Source organism: Perognathus longimembris, chromosome 4 (assembly GCF_023159225.1).
Source record: "Perognathus longimembris pacificus isolate PPM17 chromosome 4, ASM2315922v1, whole genome shotgun sequence".
In the NCBI taxonomy this organism is placed as follows: Eukaryota; Metazoa; Chordata; class Mammalia; order Rodentia; family Heteromyidae; genus Perognathus; species Perognathus longimembris.
In genome coordinates this window covers 18293742-18315887 of record NC_063164.1, presented here as the reverse complement: position 1 = coordinate 18315887, position 22146 = coordinate 18293742, and positions in this window count along the sequence as shown.

The following is a 22146-nucleotide window of genomic DNA, read 5'->3' as shown; positions in this document are numbered from 1 at the left end:
CTTCTGGCCATTTTCTGTATATGTGGTGCTGGGGAATCGAACCCAGGGCCTCATGTATACGAAGCAAGCGCTCTTGTCACTAGGCCATATCCCCAGCCCCATGAAAAGATAAACTTTCTCTCTTCTCAGATGACATGATCCTATACCTACAGAACCCCACAGACTCTACTCCCAAGCTACTGGAGCTGATCCAAAACTTTGGCAAAGTAACAGGTTATAAAATAAAGCTGCAAAAATCAACGGCCTTTCTATATGCTAATGACCCAAAGACCGAGGCCAAAATCAGGAAAGCAACTCCTTTTGCAAGAGCCTCAAAAATCATAAAATACCTAGGAATAACCTTAACCAAAGAAGTGAAAGATCTCTATGATGAGAACATAGTTCTTTCTTAAGTAACAAGTGTATGTATGTGTGTTCATGCTCCAGTAGTCTTGCTTACAAATGTTCAAAAATATTTGTCAGATGAATTAATAATTGCACATCTCTGAACACTTACTTAGTAGACCAGACACAGTAAGTAATTATGTCAGGTAAAGAATAGACCCTTCCCAAAAAACATGAGTATTTATGCCAATGAGTATATGTGCTCAAATAGCATGAAGTTTCTCTCTTGAACATAATATTAACATCATTATCATATCATGATTTCAAGATGTTAATTGCAAATCTCTGGTAAAGGTTATATCTACCAATTTTCCCTGTTTCAAAATGACTACTTAAATATATTTTGAGTCAGTCCAAATATCCTGTTTTTCCTTCAACTTTCAGCCATGACTTTACCCACTAAGTCATTCTTCCAGATTTCTATTTAGTTGATGACAAGATTAAAAGAATGTGAAGCAGTTTCACTGGATAATAAAATTAAAAATAGCTACAGAGAAAAAATAACTATTAACATGCTGAATGCCAGTGATTCATGCCTATAATCCTAGCTACTCCAGAGAGTGAGAGTCCTGAGGATCATGGTGTGAAGCCAGTCCAGGCAGACAAATCAAACAGACTCTTATCTCTAACTAACCAACAACAACAAAGCTGAAGTGGAGATATGGCTCATGTGGCAGAGTGCCAGCTCTGAGCAAAAAAAGCTAAATGAGAACACAAAGCCTAGGGTTGAAGTCACAGGACACACACACACACACACACACACACACACACACACACACACTACGCTAGTGATAGGGTATAGAGGGATGTGTGTAATTTTAACCAAGTCAGAGGCTTCAATCTATTGCTTGAGTGCTTGGTGTTTGACTTATACCTGAATTTATTCGTATAATTGCAAAGGTATAAAGGCATAAGCTTTGCCAGCATTTCAAAGATATATTTCAGTGTGTCTTACAATATCTTCTTATGATATAAAACATTTTCTTCCCTGCTAATGCCCTAATGTTGTGAATAATTAAACAATTTAAACCTCTTTCTCTAAAGTGGTTTTTAAAATAACTAATAAAAAAAATCCTGATTTCATACTCTAGGCCTATATTATGCCTATATTAGAAGAAGAGATAAAGTAGAAAGTCTCCCCACTGACAATCTCCAGAACTTTTAGAGTGTCATACACTTTTTAAATTTCTTAGAAACTCTAGGAAATAGGCAATCAATACATTACAAATATAAGCCAAACATGAGACATGAATTAAAATTAATATCTGTGAAATAATTTGTTAGCATCATTTTAATTTTTAAAAACAATTTATGGACTTCATTTTAACATCTAACAGGAAGAATGGTGAACATTTGCCTCGGAGGACTGATATTGAATCTAAACAAGTTAGGGTTGAGACTTTATCACATTATAAAGCTATTTTGTATACTCTGGCCTTTATAGGTTACTAGCAATATTGAGGAATTGGTGGAAATAAGTAGAAATGCATAGAATAAGTAGAAATTGCATAGATCAAAGGAGTAACTTGATGCTGCAAATAATTTTAGGGAGTTGATCAACAAATCTAAAACATTTCCTTGATTTAGATCTGAATTTAAATCTCCAAGGCATTTCTGGGTAAATGGAAATTTGTCTGGTAACTCAGAGCCATAAACTTGAGAAGGTCAACAATTGTCACAGCTTTAGCTTTTCCATTTCTTTTCATGACAAAGGACAAGTCACTGGGTCTCTGGGTACTTAAATACTTAAACTCCACCCCTGTAAAATTTAAATTATGATGCTGAGTTGTGTCTCAGCATGAGGTCATCCATGCTAAGAGAACCGGATTCTTCTATAACACAGTGTAACATGTCTATCCCACAAAATATGGTGGATTCTTCTCATCTGGGAAACTTTGGGAAGTCTTTTGTCCTGAAAGTTTTCAACCCGTACTGATCTGAGAGGAGAATGCTGCATTGAATTTCTTGCCATTCCTTGCAGCTCTATACTCTTATAAATTAAATGCTGCTTTCATGTAACAGCTCTTAGTGTGGCATGATCTGTGCTATGGGGTCCACCCTCATCTTTCTAAATCACTCTCTGGATCATAGCCAAAAGTCTTTTAAATGCACCGAGTCTACGAATGTCACCCCATTTTTCAAAGCTCTTGAACAACTTTTCTTTGTATTAAGGACACAGACAGAATTGCGACACTTACCTTCACAGCCCCCCACCCACCCCACCTTCTTTCAGTGCCTTCACTCAGGGTCATGAATGTACATCCCTTTTGTCATCTCCAAGTCCATACAAACTCACTCATCTGGAAGTTCACTTTCTGAAAGATGCCTCACCTAATGTTCCTAGTGCCATGCTGATACCCTGGCTCTGGTTGCAATTCACATTCCTGTGTGTGGTTATTTCTCTGCCATGTACTTCTCTTAGTAAATTGTGGACATATAGTGATCCTTAATATATTAGAATCCAATGCTTACAGAACCTGTACAATACATAACACACAGGAGGCCCTTGGTAAATTTTTGTTAAATGAACGATATTTTCTCATATTAGTGTTTTTCAGAGTAACTGAGGATGGTCACGTGACCCTGAGCGCAAGCAAGCTTGCTCCTTCGGTTGACTCCTATACACAATGAAGATCAACCAAGTGACATATTAACCATGTGGCTGATGACTATATAAGGTCTTTCATAAGAAAAAATCTACTGCATTTTCAAGCTAACATATCTACTGAGACTCCAAACTGCCCTCTGTTCAGCCAGCAACCAAAATGAAGCAATGATCAGCAGCCATTGTGGATCTCATTACCAGTCAGTCTCAGAGCTGCCCCTCAAAGGACAAGAGTCAGCCCCTTAGAAGGTTAACCCAGTTTCCATCATTGGCTATTGTGTGATAATGCTTTCTTCCACTGTTTTTTAGTCCTCTGTGGGTAGCACTAATCACTTTTGCTTTCTATTGCTAAAGTCCTCTGGGTACCTTGTTTCTTTAAAGGCAACAGAAAACAGCTGAAAGAGTCATCAAAAGTATACTAGATAATATATCCTTTCAGGTTAGATGAAAATAAAACCTATCCTTAAACATTAGCACATCTTTGAGACTATCAGTGTATTACAAGGAAGCAGCCATTTGAGGGAGATCACCTCTCAGGGGAAAGCTGTGGGTTTCATAAATTACAGGACTTCAGACAGATTTCTGAAGTCCAATAAGAACAAAGGTAGAAATGTATTGGTTAAAACCCCAGACACATAGAAGGAAGGAGCCCTAGATTCTCTTTCAGTGCAGAAAAGATGCTTTCTGCCCTTGAGCAAGGTGACTTCTTTCAGACTTATTAGATTTCTAAACAGAGGTTTCATTCTTTTCTTCTCCATTTCATCCTGTGTTGCTTTTTTTCCCCCAGTTACTCAATTTATTAATATTTAATGTCTCCTCTAGAATACAAGCTACTTTAGGGTATAATCTTAGTCAAAAGAGAGATATTTCCTTAGTAATAAATTGATATTTATGTATTAATAATTGCATGTATACCATGATTGTTACTTTTCCAGGGCCCATGTTACCCATTTTACACATGGGCTGATACTTTTTCTTCTGTCCTGCATCTGCAGGCTTAGCAAGTGTTCACTGTAATGGGAGAGCTGGCCTCTATCATCCATGGCTATTCTCTCTTGTTACAGTTTTTAAAGGGATCTATGCAAAACTCCAAGCAAGTGCTCACATCAACCCTGACTCATACTACTCTAGCAAATGTCCCAGTAACACTGCCCATGTCCTTATCTTGTAATATGTGAGGCCTCTAGAATGAGTAAGACTAGCCTCATTCTCCAGAGAACCTTTAACCTCGAGAAAGTGACATCATCTACTGCTCCATTCCACTCCCTTCACCAGCACTTTTTCCCTGCTAGACTCACCAAGCATCCGCAATCCATTTTATGTCCTTAAGTAGGATATTTGAAAGTTCCTTTTTGGGGAAACTGATCCATCCAAAAGAAGTTATTTGAAAACTATCTTAATCAAAGTGTCAGATCCTCTATTTGCTCTCTGTAGTAAGACATACAGACTTGCAAACTGTGCCCCTTCCCCAAAACAGAGCTCCAAAAAAACTATTTTCTTTCAAAATGACTAATTAGAAACAAGCAGGCTTCTGAAGAAAGCTTTAACATGTAAGACAGAGGATGAACAAACAGAAAACAAGAATAAGGAGGAAACCAAGAGGTTATAAAAGGATATGCTACATTTAAATCAAATTTCTTTTTTAAGAAGACAGATATTACAATAATTTAAAAGAAGGCATGAGAAGAAATTCTATGCTATTTAAAAAAAAAGAAAAAAAGGAAGAGCTGTTTCAAAAAGAATCCAGCACAATACAGACATAAATATTTCTACAAAATAAAATACAAAGTAGAAGTAAAATACAGAGATAGTGAAATATAGGGAAATTCTTACTTACTTAATAAATCCAGAAAGTCTAGAATCTAAATTATGATAAGCCTCTCTAGAAATAAAGGAAAATGTAGTATATGTATACACAATGGAATTGTATGCTTCCATCAGAAGAAATGATGTTGCCCCATTTGTAAGGAAATGGAAAGACTTGAAAGAAACATAGGATGTATGGTTTCCCTCATTCGTTATAATTAGAAGGTGCCTATAAATCTACAAGTAAACATAATGAGTGGTAAAGGACAAAAAAATTATACTTAGACTTGGTAAATTAAACAGGACTGATTTGAAACATTCACACAGTGAGATCAAAGGTGGATATTCTTAGAAGAGGATCATACTGGCGCAATAGCTATGTACAACCAAGAAATGGAAACAAGAGGTTTTTTTCTGTTATTTTACTTTTTGTTTGTTATTGTTTTCCCCTTTGTTGTTGTTTTTGACTTCTGTATTTTTGTCTTGTATGTAAGTTCATCTGAGAAAGTGTAAGGGGAAGAACAGAAATGGTGGGACAAAGGATAAACTAATGTAGCCGCAATACCCACTAAACACAATGCTGCAAATTAACTATACAACTTGGGGGTAGTAGGGTTCCAGAGGGAAAAAACTGGGAGAAAATGAGGGAAGAAGAGGCCACACTGTTCAAAAAGAAATGTATTCATTACCTGACTTATATAACTGTAACCCCTCTGTACATCTCCTTAACAGAAAAAAAAAAAAAGATAAGAAATTGCCAAAGGATGAGACAGGACTATTTTGCAGAATCAGAGTTATACATTGCTACATTTAAGAGGACCTACTGAGAAATCTACATCTGTCCACATTTATATAAAATTCATAGATAACAAGGTTTAAAGATAGATTTTAAAAATCATTAGACTATTAAAATAGCCTCATTCTTGTAAAACATCATTAACCAGTATAAAATTATCATTCAATAAAGCTATTAATGAAAGAGAGAAAAACAATTGTGATAGCATCAGATCTCCCAAAGGCAAAACTAGAAGCTGGAAACATTAGAAAATCCATATGAAATCTGGAGGAAAAGAAAGCATTTCTAGTCTAGAATACAAGCCCAGTCAACCAATAACTGTAAAAACACAATGAAGATATCTCCTTCAAATAGAGGAGTTACTTAGGAAAGAGAAAGATGTGCAACATAGAGGACAGAAAATCCCAGAGAGGAAAAAGATGACGAGCCTCCTGTGGACAGGTACCATAGGAAGGCCTGGGGTAGCAGCTGATTGCCCAGCTTTGGGGAGGCTAGTTGCATTAAATCCGAACAAAGGCTTCGGAAGGACCATTCCAAGAAGGAAAACGCAAATGATAAAACTGTAATATGCTTTAAATTAATCCAAGGGGGGATGTAAAAACATAACGGAAGCAAAAGGGCAGTACCTGTTGAGGAAACTGAGGTTATAAACTCCAATTTAACAATAAGCCTTTGTCGTTGTGGAACATAGATAGTAGCACTGTGGAAAAGACAAGTGAGCCCAGCAGCCAGAGGCTGGAGACTACTCCTCAGATCCCCAGTATAGCACAGCTGGATTCTTTCATTTCCTTCTTGGACACAGCCTATTGTTTGTCTGTATATAGCTAGAGCTCTAGACTAAGGGAGGAAACCGAGAATGGAGACCTTGGAGAGGCTAAGTTAAAGTTAAAAGATGGGCAACTGAAGACAGTACAGAGGCACAGGTAATAAATTCTCTTAAATGGCCTCGCAAGTTTCTCTAGTAAAATGTACATCGTATATTATGAGATTTGGATACTCTTTTAATTATATGCTATTGAAGTGATTTTATGGGGTGGCAGACCACTTCGTCATTATAAATTCTATTAAAAATGCAAAGGAACAAAAACTGAGCGGAAAAAGGAATGCACAATGATACTAATAATGCCTCAACTATGATTGATGGTTATATAAACATTATAATGATTCAACTGTAAATAAAATTTTGATGCCACTATATAGATGGTGTGTGTGTATGTGTGTGTGTGTGTGTGTGTGTGTGTGTGTGCTGGTACTGTGTATATATATATATATGCTGCATATATATATATATGCTGATTGTATTTGGGCTAGCAATACTCTCCTATTTCATAGTATGAATTGCAAAATGTCTAAAACTTTAAATGCCAAGAAATCAAGACCAGAAATATGCAAGTTAGAAATATGAATGCCAATATATTGGGATAGAAATGTCACTGTGAACCCCCTTTGTATAATATACTAGGGAATATATATATATGTGTGAAATATGAATATCAAAAGAAATAGCTTATAGAGTTGAAAGTGGTGGCTTCTGAATAGCAGGAATTGAATTTTTCATTAGAAGTCAAATACTACTTTTTAGTTTTAAGTTATGTCCAGTTGTCACTTAATGATTACAAGAAAAATTTAATGGAGACGCAACAGTAGGGTAGTTTGAAAAGAGGTTATTCATTCTGCCCAGGTCTCCCTGGGTGGTTTTCCCTACTTGGCTGAATTTATAACCTTCAGCTGCTACCTTGTACCTTGCAGGCTCAAAAACTTAATTTCACTTGGACATAAAAAAGCAGGTCCATCTCAGAGAGAAGCAGTGAATCTTGCTGGAATTATGAGAGAAAGTACATTACCTTAGGATGAGATCTCAATATACCAGGAGACGATGTGTTCACATCTACACAAATGATGTGTTCTTTTTCTATGCTAAAGCAACATGACCAAGAAAATGGCTGTCATTGGATTACATAGAGAAAAGACAGATACAGCCTGAATTCCATGATGTCTCCACAAAATCTCTTTCTAGAGAAGCCTGTCTTCGGACCTAGAGAAGTAGAGGGTTACTTAGGTTCAGAGCAAAAGGAATGGCACAAAGTAAATGTTCAATGGCCTCTCGCACATTGCTCAAGCAATCCTGCACATCAGTGTTATTACCTTGGATATTCAATATATTCCCCATCAAAAAAATAAAAATCTGATGCTCAGAAAATGAGTTTATCCAGTCATACAGCTTGCTAGGAATGAACTGTAGCTGTGTTATTATGGAAGACTTAAAATATTTCAGTTGTGACACACTGTCTTCCCAAAATAAATAAAGAACAAAGGGTTCAAGAATTAGTTTTACTTACCTAAGCACTTTTTTCTTCTCTTTGTCATGATCAGATAGACCAACTTAGGAGGCCAAAGTAGGAGGGCAAAACCCCAAGACTGACCTGGGAGAGGAGGAGGTAAGGCTCAAATCATAGAATACTTACCTGGAGGCCCTGAGCTCAAACATTAATATTTCCAAGTAAGAAAGAAACAGGAAAAGAAGGAAAGGAGAAGAAAAAAAAAGAAACAAAGAGAGAGAATAAGAGGAAGAAAACCAAGTTTACGCTATTTAACGATTTAAAAAATTCCTATCCAACTATTTTTCACTATTTGGGTACACACATGATCCATTATATATTTTTACATGTCAATGTTTGTTACATGTGAACAGTAGTTATTTTATATTATTAACCGGACTTGAAAATTTTTGTGGCCAAATTTTGTGAAATTTTCTTTGGGAGGGGGGAGCATTTTTTTTGTTAGTTCTGCAAACTTCACTGTGTAAAAAGACATCCAAAAGGTCTAATGTACCTCCAATAAGTAATGCAAAAGTCTTTCAGAAAATGAGAAAGGAAGGAGCAATGTATCCTATCCTATTACCACCATGGTTCTGCATCCAGATTTTAATGAGCACAGCCCTGCAATCTGCCTGAGCATTTCTATTCCTCAGGAGGGGTGTGCTATACAGCTCTGGGCTAAAAGCAGCAGAAGAGAATGTTCTTCCCTTGTTGCAAGAACTGTGTGGGGTATGGCTGATCTGAGGGCTGCTCATCAATGGGCAGAGGCCACTGCCTGGGGCAGACTGGGGCTGACTAAGTTCACCATTAGACATTAAGAAGCACATAAAATGCTTCCAATTTCCTCATCCAGCTGGAAAGAAGTTAGTACATAGCAACCAGATACTCTTCACTACTACATAATAATGTTATATATATATATATATATGTATATATATTCATCATATCTTTCTTGTTGCAGAAATACACCTATATTTCTCAGTAAGGGATGGAAAAAAGTAGCAGGAAAAGCAAAGAAATAACAAGATGGTGCCAGGAAAGGTACCCACCATCCCTCTTGACATGCCAAGTATATGCCTGAATCATGCCTGAGTGGGAGGCAGGAGTCTGCGCTCATTGTCTATCTCTGTTCCTCAAGCCTCTCCTATCATGAGAATCAGATGTCCTGAGCAGAATTCTGGCACTTGAATGCTGAAGACAGTTTTGCTACCACATGGCTACTACCCACAGGCCAACTCCTTCATCTGGTGTTTCACTAAAAAGACAGCCACTTGTTCCAGAGCTGGAGGGAAGACTGGCAGAGCGAAGTTCAGAGGCAAGATAGTGTGGTGGCCTCCAACCTGGGATGATCTTAAAGGAACTTTGATTATAAATCGTTTTCCTTTCCTGCTGACTGAGAAATTAACCCTCCATTTATTGCGCAAACCAGCTATACTGCCAAGCTCCTCAACAGGGAAAGCCAGGCAACAGCAGCTCGTGCTTGTAATACTAGCTGAGATTAGAGGATCAAGGTTGGAAGCTACCCTGCTAAGAAAAGCTCTAGAGTCTCCCTCTCCAATGAAGCAGCAAAAGCCAGACTGGAGGCATGGCTCAAGTGCTGTAACATCTGCCATGACTAAGTAAGCTGAATGAGTGCAAGACCCCTGTGTTTAAGCCCTAGTACTAGCAGAGATTTTGAAATGCCATGAGAACAGAAGTCATAGTGAGAACAATGCTCTTTGAATATACAGTCAAGTCATAAGTCTGTTGCACAACCCGCTTCAACACTAGGAGTTATAGCCAGGCATGGGGGTACAGGCCTGTATCCATACCAACTGGTATACAGACACAAGGAGATTGGGAGTTCAAAGTTAGCCTGAGCTATAAAGTGATATCATGTGGTTTTTTTTAAAAAGAAAAAAAGACTAAGGGTCAGAAAATAGAAAAAGAGAAGGTAATTCCAAGAAAAGATTTTTGTCTACTTAAAAACAGGACTAAAAGTATTAACAGGCCTGTATTTTAACTTGTCCTTTCATGAAAACAGTTAGGTCTCATTATTTTAATATTCTTTAGTTGTATAATGGCATAATCCAATGGGTATCATTATTTTTAAACCTTTGACAGTGGACTATAGAGAACAAAGCTAATATTAAATACTGATTTGCTCTCTATTGCTCCAGATGTCTAGTTTATCACCTTGGGGGTTTGTCTTAATTCCACAATGCCTCTCGCAACTATCCTCTGCCAAGCAGATGTAGGAAAAGGCTTACTCATGGTCCTTGACTCTTTGGGTCTGTTGTGGACAATTGGCAATTTAAAACAAATGCAAAGCTATTAAAATGCAATGCTAAGGATGTTATTTTGTAATGTAAAAATTATTCTTATAAAAAGGTAAGTAGATCAAGAAAATATTAGATTCATAAACTGATCTGCTTAATGTTAACTTCTTTGTACAACTCCTTAAAGATAATTTTTAAAAAGGGTACAGCTCAGCAGACACCTGGGGATTTGGGGGGTATGCGGTGAATCTGGCTATATATGCTAAATATTATCAGACTCTGATTCATTGTCAGTGGACATGGGAAACAGCATGACCTTCTGTAAAAACAATCTAGCAGTTTCTTTTTTAAAAAATGAAATATATGTACTATATGACCAAGTCATTCCATTCCTAGGTACTTACCTAAACAAAATGAAAATGCAATTGCATCCAAACACTTGAACATAACATTTATAGCAGCAGCATTCGTAATTATCCCAAAGTGGAACCAGTCCAATTAAAGTTTCAAAAAAGTTTCAAATGATGTATATGAATGGAGAGATTAACTGAGTCCCTTACCATGAGAAGACTGAAATGTGTATGAGCCCAGGATTAGCGGATCTGAGGCAGAGAAGGCCCGAAGGAAGGATCAGCAGGGAACCATTCTCCATGGCATGCTCCAGGCATCAGTGTAGGACCCAGCACCTCTGTCCCACAGAAGTCCCTAAATGTCAATATTAGGAAGAATTCTTCCACATCTTGTTTGTTTTCTCCTTTCCTAATCCCAACCACTTATGTTAGAAAAATACTTCTAAAGCTCTGTTAAATAAAACAATAACTTAAAAGGATAAATGATGCCAAAATTAATCACCATTGGTGGATTTAATGGTTGGAAAGTGAAGTCAAATCTCTGGAGCAGTGATGTGCTTGTACATTTGTTTAGCTTGTCTCTCTGCCTACCAAGCAACACCAACAACCGTCATTTCCTTTCTGTAGGGGCTGACACTAACCTTGGAAATGGAATAAATGAAATGATCTATTAATAAAGTAAAGCCCTTTGGTAAAGGGAAAGTTTCGGAATTTCCTAGGCTTCTTATCAACATGATAATAGTATAAAACCATTTTTGAGACGTTAGTAAAAAGTATAAAAATAAAAGTTAGTAGTATATAATTTCAGATTGTACATTTTCACCCTTGGGAACTGTCTGCTCCCATTTGCTTTAAGGTACTAAAGGCAGTGGTCTCTAGAAATAACTCTTTTTAATTAAGTAGTTGTACAAAGAGTCTACAATTCTATAAGCTAGGTTATGAGTACAATGCATCTTGGCCGGTATCACAAGCAACATATTTTCTTTTTTTGGTACTGATCCTGGGGCTTGAACTGAGGGCCTGAGTGCTGTCCCTGAGCTTTTGTGCTCAAGGCTAGTGCTTTACCACTTGAGCCATAGCTCCATTTGCAGCTTTTTTTGGTAGTTAGTTAAAGAGTCTTTGGGACTTTCCTGCCTGAGTTGGCTTTGAACTGTAATCCCCGAATCGTAGCTTCCTGAGTAGCTAGGATTACAGGTGTGAGCCACCAGTGCCCAGACACAAGGAATCATTTTTTAACAGTCCTCACATCACTTCAAATATTATTAATACTAAATCAGAAATCTCGTGACATTTTGACAAAAGGCCACCTACAAATGTGTGTGAATTATACATTCAAGCAAACATGAATTAATATAAAAGGCGAGGAAGATCTTTTTCTCAGAGGGCAAGAAGAGAATTCATACCAGTTTATCAGTTAATACTTTGGCAGAGGTTTTTACTAGAAGATTTTTAATGTTCTTTTCAGTATTCAATCATACAACTGTCTGAGGAGGATGTTGTGATGTGAGTAATAATTTTCTCAAACACATTTACATCTCTAATTTCTTTTTGAGTCAGTCAATCAACATGCCATTTGGGATGCACCTGGAGGAAACTTTTTGAGGTTTCTCTGCAGTTTTTTTTCTTTCTAGAAAGTGAGAACTACTCCATTTGCACTTGAACTGCCTATAAATACCTCCCAGAGTCTCTTAGCTCCACTGAAGGAGAACAAAGGAAGTGGCCATTTGCCATCTCTACTTTGTGACTTCTGTCCTCTATAGGCTGGAGAACAAAAGAGTGAGGCGCTGACTTGCTCTTTCAAGTCACCCTATAGAAGGAGAGAAGCAGCTGTTTTTACAAGCTCACATTTCCCCCTATCCAGCCTGTTGACACTAGCCCTGGCAGCCATGTCTTCCTATGTTATGGGCTAGAATTCTCTGCATCCTGAGTCCAAGTGGCAAGTGAAAAATGGAGAAATTGTTATAATCTCTGGAAATTAGATTTTAACTTCTAAATTCTTTTTCTTCAGCTCTTTTTTTTTTTTGTATATACCCTGGATTCCTACATTCCCTCCTATCACTACTGGCAAAGCCAACATTCAAAGACTTAAAGCTCAGGCTGGACATAGGCCACATAGTCTGTGGGAGAGCAGAAGTGAGAATTAAAACACAATGCCTACATTAGTTCACCTTCTGTGGCTCCCCACCCAACACTACAGACAGGGTAAGTCTTTTAGTTGTTTGGTTTGGTTTGTTGCAAGTACCATGGTTTGGACACGGAGGGTCTCATATTTCTTACATGCATTCCTGAGGTCAAATAAGCAGTATTTCGTGTGTGTGTGTGTGTGTGTGTGTGTGTGTGTGTGTATTCTAATAAACCTGTATTAACAAAAATAGGTGGCATTATGAATTTGGCCGGTGGGGAGTAATTTACTAGCCTGTGATCTTAGCCCAAGCAGGTACATCTCTCAGGGGTGGTTCTGTCTCCAAAGTTCCTTATTAGTATCATAGAGGTGATCTTAAGCTTCAGTGTAGCTTGAATTATTCTGCCTCTTCCTGTTCCCTTCTCCTTTCCAATCTCTGTGATAATTCACTTTGTTTCACCTTGTTATTTCAATTCTTCCCCCCACCTCTATATTTTTGGGCTGCTTCTAAGGCTTGAACTCAGGGCCTGGGCACTGTTCCTGAGCTTTTTGACACTCTGCCACTTAGTCCACAGCTGTACTTCCAGCTTCTTTGCTAGTTAATTGGAGATAAAGAATCTCCTGTACTTTCATGCCTGGGCTGACTTTGAACTGTGATCCTCAGATCACAGCCTCCTGGGTAACTAAGATTACAGGCATGAGTCATTAGCACCTGTAATTTCAACTCTTACTCTGGGACAAGTGTCCTTTTCATAATATATTTCCTGTCACATATTTCTCCTTTGGTGCTTTTTATTGGATCATTATTTAAAGCAGCCTTGGAGTAAAGTGCAAGAATGTTAGTGTCTCTACATATAAGAAGATTGTGACATACCTGATAGACAAAACACATGTGATAGATGAGCTCCATTCAGGAATGATTTATACAAACTTTGATGATGAGCTCAACGTTAATGAGTCAAAATAAATATGAAGTAGAGACTATAAACCGAAACATAAAATGAGGTTATATATTATTGACCAACTGATAAGAATGTTGTAACCAGATATTCCACGAATCCAGTCTTGTATTTCCCATTCCATATTTCTCATTACTCATAGCAGCAAATGGTTCAGTAATCATATATTCAATATTTGCAGCAATGTAATAGAAACAGCCATCCTGAATTGTAAATAATAAGAATTGGCTACATAAGCATACATGTACACATCTATCTATTTATCTATCTGCTTATATGCTATTGATTCTCTTTCTCTGGAGAATATGAATGGCACACATAGCTACTGTCTTGTGTTGGAAAGGCCCACAAAGACACTGGAAAGGGGGAGAAGGAAGCAACCAAGAGAATAAGAAGACAGGGGCAAGGGCAATTTCAGATCAAGTCTCTTCACACTGTCACTGTCTCCAACCTCCCTCTCAAACCCCTAGGGAAAGAGGTGTAATGTCTATGTGGTACCTGCTCTGCACTGGTCATAGAAAACGTACTCTGGTAGCCCAAGCAATGAAAATAACAAGGCCAAGATCACAGAAGCGAGGTAGCCAGTGAAGGAAGTAAAAAATTAGGTTATCAAGATGGTGCCTAAAATATGATAAATTATGGAGGACACTAGACATTCACACAGTGAGACCAAAGGAGCATATTCTTAGGAGAGAATCATAGAGGCTCAATATCTATGTGCATATGAACATATAAAACGATATTTATGAAAATGAACTCCAAGAAATGGAAGTAAGAGGTTTGGTTATTTTGCTTTTTTCCCCTTTGTCACTGTCTTTGTTTTCTGTCCCTGTTTTCTTGTATGTAAGCTTATGTGTTTCGGGGAGAGTAAAAGAAAGCACAGAAATGGTGGAACAAAGGGTGAACAAATGCAGCAGTGATACTCACTAAACACTATGTTGAAAATGATCTATACAATCTGTGGGGGAGGGGTTAGGAAAGAAAAAAATGAGAGAAGTGACACTGTTCAAAAAGAAATGTTTACATTACCTGAGTTACTAACAGTAACACTTCTGTACATCACCTTTATAATAACATTTTTAAATGGTGCCTAAAATGGAAGCCTTATCATTGTTAAGTCTCACCTGTAGCACCTAGTGAACATCTGGTATACAGTCAATGTCGTATGCATGTTGGACAACTTATTGCAGATCCTTGACTTATTGGAACAAATCAGAAGTTGAATCAGTCATTCCCAGGAGTTCTATGTTGCTATTTGACTAGAATGCAACTGTTGAAAAATATTTAGGGAGGTGAAGAGTTTTGAAACTATTTTTAAGGTTACCCAAGAGGCAACTTTTCTAAAACTATGTGACAAATTAAAGTTGATAGCCTCTTTGCTAGAAAATTGTGACATATTATCATGATAGAAAGTCAAAAGCACCTTAGAGGAAAAACAATGTACATTAGCAAATAAGACAGCTCTTCCAAACTGTTTCTTTTTCTGTCCTTTCCATCCATCTCTATTTCCCACAATCTTTCTGTATTTATACATTCTCTATATGTATATTCATATATATACAATGCACACACATTAATATTTCCACTAAAAATTCTATATTCACCACAAAATTCATATACAAATAAATAAATATCAGGGAAAGCTAAGATGTACTTTTGTTTTATTGGTTTTTTTTTTTTACTTTATATTCTTATTTGCTGAGACAGAATCTCACTAAATTGCCTGAGTTGGACTTGAATTTACAATCCTCCTGTCTCAGCCTCCCAAAGAGCTTAAACTACAGCCAAATACCACTGTGACCAATCAAAGTATACTCTATTTTGGAGGGGGGTACCAATTCTAGGGCTTGAACTCAGGGCTTAGGTGTTGTTTCTAAGCTTCTTTTTCTCTAGGCTAGTGTTCTACTACTTGAGCCATAGCGCCACTTGTGGCATTTTCTGAATAATTTATTGGAGATAAGAGACTCATGGACTTTGCTGTCCAGGCTGGCTTTGAACAACAATCCTCAGATCTCAGCCTCCTGAGAGTTACCAGTGCCCAACTTCAAACTATACTTTTTTTTTTTTTTTTTTTTTGCCAGTCCTGGGCCTTGGACTCAGGGCCTGAGCACTGTCCCTGGCTTCTTTTTGCTCAAGGCTAGCACTCTGCCACTTGAGCCACAGCGCCACTTCTGGCCATTTTTTTTTAAAGTTTGAACCTTTTTTTTTTTTCTCAAATTTTTATTATCAAACTGATGTACAGAGAGGTTACAGTTTCATACGTTGGGCATTGGATACATTTCTTGTACTGTTTGTTACCTTGTCCCTCATGCCCCCCGCCCTCCCTCCCTTTCCCTCCCCCCCCCCCAGGTGTTCAGTTCACTTACACCAAACAGTTTTGCAAGTATTGCTTTTGTAGTTATTTCTCTTTTTTTTCTGGCCATTTTTTATATATGTGGTGCTGGGGAATCGAACCCAGGGCTTCATGTATACGAGGCAAGCACTCTTGCCACTAGGCCATATTCCCAGCCCTCAAACTATACTTTTAAGTGTGATTTTTTTCAACAAGGTGTTCACAAATAAATGAAGATGGTTATGTGTAAAATGTGAAGAAGGACATTTGTAGGACTAATGTTTAGAATGGAACCTTTCTTCTAGAGGAATCATTCTAGCTGCTGTTGCTTTCCAAAATGGCAAATTCTTGCTATTTTCTCATCATGTTGTAAATACATTTTTTTCACTAGGGATTGATTACTCCATCAAGCAGTTAAAGAATTGCTCAACCATCAGGGAGAGGTCCTTATCTCCTTCAGAATCATGTCTCAACTCCTAGCATATACATCAGATCTTTCACCAGCGATCCCCAACCTGTCTCTCCAGCAATATTTGCTGCTCTCACCCCCTCTGTACAGCATCTAATGGAACCACCCAAATTATTCACACTTCCTCCAAAGGATTGGGCTATGCTCTGACATGCCCAAGTATCTTTCCACTTCCTGTTTCTTCTGCCAGGCCTATTGCTGTCCCCTTATGGCAAAAACCACACTCAGGCTTCAGGAGCTAGCTCAAGCTGTCTATTAAGCAACTCTTTATTCTCTTACTCCAAAGCAGATAAGTCAGACCTACCCTTCTCCTCACTAAGTTGGTAGAACTAGTATGTATTGCACAATTGTGAAGTAAACCAGCTCCTTTAAAACCTGGACTGCATACCACTTTTCTTTAGACCTTAAACATACACCACATGTCCAAAGGAAAAGAAAGAAAGAAGAGTGTTATCATAAGAATAGCACTGGTTCCAGCCAGAGTTGGACTAAATAAATGTGTAGTGAGAGATTAAGAGTTTAAGTTAGAGCAACGAAAACAGACAAGGAGCTAGAAAAGTGTAGGTAGATGCCAAAGGCAGGCATTGAGAAGCTAGGTGCTCTCTTCAGATGTTAGTGAATATCTGAAGTATGTAAATTTCACAAAGATGATGAAAGACTTATGATGAAGCCCAAAGGGAGGAGAGTCTAAATTGCTTGATCACTTCAAGGGCCTGAAGAGGAAAGAGGATTTGAGTCACTGGGACGTAGGAGGCAGATAGAAATAGTTCAAAACAGAGATTAGTAGCTTCATGGTTGAGCTGCTCTGACAAGACTGCTCAAAGATTCCAAGAGAATGGATGGGAAAAGATGAAAAGCTCAAAGGCAGGATTTGTAGGGGAGGGGCCAAGAAAGTATCAATGTAGTTTATTGTGACATCACCCTATGACCCAGAATCTATTTGATCCTATATTAAAGATATTCTAAGCAGAATTATTCAAACACAATCAGTTTTCACCAAGAATGTATTTTCTATCTTTCCTTATCAATTAGTGATTGTGCAACTATAGTGAAAGTTCCTGAACCCAGCAGACTTTCTATGGAGCAAGTATCAGTGCCTCATAGTGACACACTGTCAGAAGGGCAGAGTGCACCCCCAAGAAACACAATGCTAGGACAGGAAGCAGAGTGTCTATGATGGACAACGAGCATTCTCCAGTAGAAGACTAAAAGCTCAAAGAAGATGGTGCTAAGTTGAATGTGTATCTGAGAGAACACTGGTCATGAAGAAATGCAGGCATTTTGACATGGGAGATTAAAAGAGAAAGACGAAGCAATCCAGTGTTAAGTTTCATTTTGTTTGATTATAAAGATAATAAAAGCTTCATGTTCACTTATTGAGCTGCAGTTGGTCTTTTGGGATTGAATAAATCACAGCCATCAATAGATTTCCTCATGGGAAATTTGTGCTTCATGATTTAAAAAAAAAAATGAAATGGAAGTGTCTTCTGGACCTTGTTCTATTAAGCCAATTTGATTCTCTGATCAATTTTCTATACAACATAGTTCATTTTTTTCTCATTTTTATCAGTAATGTAACTGATAATTACTTCGGTTGAGATTGATTCTTTCCAACTTAAATATTACTCTGAAGCTATGATTATTCTATTGGATTTCTTCAGAGCATTGTATTTTTCCAATTATAGCTTCTGCTTTAGTGAATTTTTTCCTTTGACTCCTCTTACTTCTAACAAGCTCAATTTCGCCAGGTTAAATTTGACATATCTAAACTTTTATCAAGAGGATTTGGTTCTGATAATGGTTTTTAAAGAAGCTATCATGTCAAGTTTTAGCTTTTGGGTTTTTTTCAATGCTATTTCTAACTCCCAGTATAGTTCTTCCATGTGGTTTTTAATTTTATAATATGCCATTTTCACCATTACAAGTTTTATTTGGTGATCTCAGTCCTCATTTGCAGCTCATTTTTCAACCAAAATCTTCATTATAACATCTATACAATAAAGTTAAAGGCAGAAACAAAGAGCATTAAAAAGGCTTTCTGTTAACTATTATTAGTGTGAGTGTATGTAATGTACAGTGTAATGTGTTTAGAATTTAGCCATATACACTTACAATTTATACATTAAGTTATATTTTATATACAAATGGAAAATAATACATATAAACATGCATGCACACATATTTATTAAACCAGAAACAAATTACAATACTTATGTTTATAGATAGATGAAAGTGAAGTATTTCTGAATATACTTTTTTTTTTTTTTTGCCAGTCCTGGGGCTTGTACTCAGGGACTGAGCTTTGTTCCTGGCTTCTCTGTGCTCAAGGCTAGCACTCTACCACTTGAGCCACAGCACCACTCCTGGCTTTTTCTGTTTATGTGGTGCTGAGGAATTAACCCAGGGCTTCATGCAAGCAAGGCAAGCACTCTACCATTGAGCCTTATTCCCAGCCTGAATATACATTTTAATGTACCTTTCTGTTTTGAACCATATATAACATAACATGGTTTCATCCCAGAGATTAAAGAACAATTCAACATATATGAATCAATAAATGTAGCAAAGCACATAAACAGAACACGAACAAAACCATACATATGATTCTCTCAATTGACACAGAAAACTCCTGTGACAATATTCAACAATTTTTATGATAAAGATAGCTTTGAAGAAAGTAGAAATTGAAGGAATGTATGCCAATACATAACAACGTCATACTAAGTGATGAAAACCTGAAATCATTCACTCTAAGACAAGAATGAGACAGTGTATCCACTCTCATACTTTTTTTTTTGTTGCCAGTCCTGGGCCTTGGACTCAGGGCCTAAGCACTGTCCCTGGCTTCTTTTTGCTCAAGGCTAGCACTCTGCCACTTGAGCCACAGCACCACGTCTGGCCATTTTCTATTTATGTGGTGCTGAGGAATCGAACCCAGGACTCACTAGGCCATATTCCCAGCCCTCCACTCTCACACTTATTCAATATAATATTAGAATTCCCAACCAGAGTAATGACTCAAGAGAATGAAGTAAAAGACATTCAAATTATGAAGGAAGGGGTCAAAATGCCCTTGTTTGCAAATGATATAGTAATACTATAGTTAAAATTTAGTAAAGAATCCACCAAAAACTCCCGACTCTGAGAAATACTGTTATTAACATAGTAGAATACAAACTAAATATCAGCAGCTTTTAAAATACCAACAACAGACTGAGAAAGAAACCAGGGAAACAATTCCATTCACAATAGCCTTGAACAAATAAACTTAACCAAAGAAGTGAACACCTTGTACGATGAAAACTAGAATGGCTTGAATAAAGGAAGTTGAAGAAGATACCAGAACAGACTTTCTGTGTCCATGGATGGATAGAATTCATATTGTAAATGGTCATTACCAAGTGCAACCTGAAGATTCAATAAAAATGATTTTTTTCAGAAATAGAAAAAATGCCAATCCTAAAATAAATACAAAAGACCCTGAACAGCAAAAGCAATCCTGAGCAAAAGAGCAACACTAGAGGTATCACATTAAGAGTTTAAATTATGCTACAGAACCATAGTAACGAAAACAACAATCTAGGGCTGGGGATATAGCCTAGTGGCAAGAGTGCCTGCCTCGGATACACGAGGCCCTAGGTTCGATTCCCCAGCACCACATATACAGAAAACGGCCAGAAGCGGCGCTGTGGCTCAAGTGGCAGAGTGCTAGCCTTGAGCGGGAAGAAGCCAGGGACAGTGCTCAGGCCCTGAGTCCAAGGCCCGGGACTGGCCAAAAAAAAACAACAATCTACTGGTTTAAAACAATAGATTTTGAGCTTGGAACCGAATGGAAGACCCAAAATAAGATTAGATAACTATAGCCATAAAGTTTTAACAAGGAGCCAAAAGAATACACTGGAAATAGTATAGCCTTTCCAACAAATGGTGCTGCAAAAACTGGATATTAACATGCAGTAGACTGAAACCAGGCCCCTCTATCTCTCCCTTTGTGGGATCTGGGCTAATCAGAGGAAGGTCTCAAAGACTTTTGGCAATTTAAACAAAATAAGAAAAATGAGATACAGCTAAAACCAGAAACTACGTTCTCATCATCAGAGAACAACTAGCCCCAAACTTCCAAAACTCCGTTTTGAATTTTATATATTAGCTTTTCCTCCTTTTTATTAGCAGCAATTCATTGTGTGGAGGGTTCATTTTGACATATCCATATACACTACAATGTACCTTGATCAGACTCACCTTTTCCATTACCCACATTCTTCCTCTTTCCCCAACCAATCTCAGTCAGCTTTCTTGTTCCATGTTCATGCACATGTGCCTAAAATAAAACCTTTTGATCGTATTCATCCTCCTTCACCTCTCCCTTCACCTCCCACCCTCCTGCTAGTGTCCATACCACAGGAGCTATTTTCCATTCCTGTCATTTACTTGATTGCATTGAGTGCATGCTCATTGTTCAAAGGGCCTTCACCATGGTGTTTTGCATGTGCACAAGTGAACCTTCATTTGCTTTCACTCTCCCCAAACCCCCACATTCTGTGAATCACCAACTTTTAGTGAGTTTCATTATTCTATCTTCCTTCACAGGTTTAACCTATTTCACTATTGTTCAATCTCTAATGTGAGACTACATCTTAGTTTCTTTAGTATTGGGGGCATTTACTGGAAGACATTTTTCAGTTACCAACATTTTCACACTATGACCTTCTCTTGAACTGCGTTTGTATTTACTTTAAATTTATTCTAAAAGAAGCCTCTTAGGGGCTGGGAATATAGCCTAGTGGCCAGAGTGCTTGCCTCATATACATGAAGCCCTGGGTTCATTTCCCCAGCACCATATGTACAGAGAATGGCCAGAAGTGGTGATGTGGCTCAAGTGGTAGAGTGCTAGCCTTGAGCAAAAAGAAGCCAGAGGCAATGCTCAAGCCCTGAATCCAAGGCCCAGGACTGGCAAAAAAAAAAAAAAAAGCCTCTTAAAAGTAGAAAATTAATTGCAATATCATCTCAGTTTCAGTAGAAACAATTGTATAAATAGTACCTTGTTTCCTGCTCAACACAGATTGTTACTTTCTTCTAAAGTTTCTAATCACAAAATATCTATACATTTCTCATTTTTTCTAATAATTTCATCCTTCCTACTTATATTTCCTTATGGCTCGTCACATGTATAAGCTGACAACCTACACACACATACACACATTCTACAGTCATGTTCATGCTTTAAAAGCTAATTTGAAAATTTAGATAGGACCTACATGTACCAAATTATCAGAAGGGGAAAATTGCTAGATAGTCTAAAATGTCTTAGAATCTCTAATTATCCTGGAAGATATATTTCAGTGCACAGTTTATTATATGAAATACAGTGATCAATGCTTAGTCCAGATACTCCAAGAATGGTTAACTTCTTTGTATAACCACTTAAGAACAACAATAATAAAAATTGATTATCAAAATACATCTTGGAAAGCAATCCTCTGTACAAATCATTTTATCTACCATTTCTTCAAGTGGGGAGAGCTAAAATAATCATCATTAACCCTTAGACAACACAGTACAGTATATTGGAGGTGGTTGGGTGACAGGTACTATCCAGCTCAACTATTATAAGTAATTAGTATGTCACTTTACCATGTCATGAACCAACATGAAGAAAAATAGAGACTATTGAATGCTAAAAAATTTTCACCAAATTCAAAATTACACCAAATGAAATGTTCTTTAATTATTCACTTCAAAAAGCC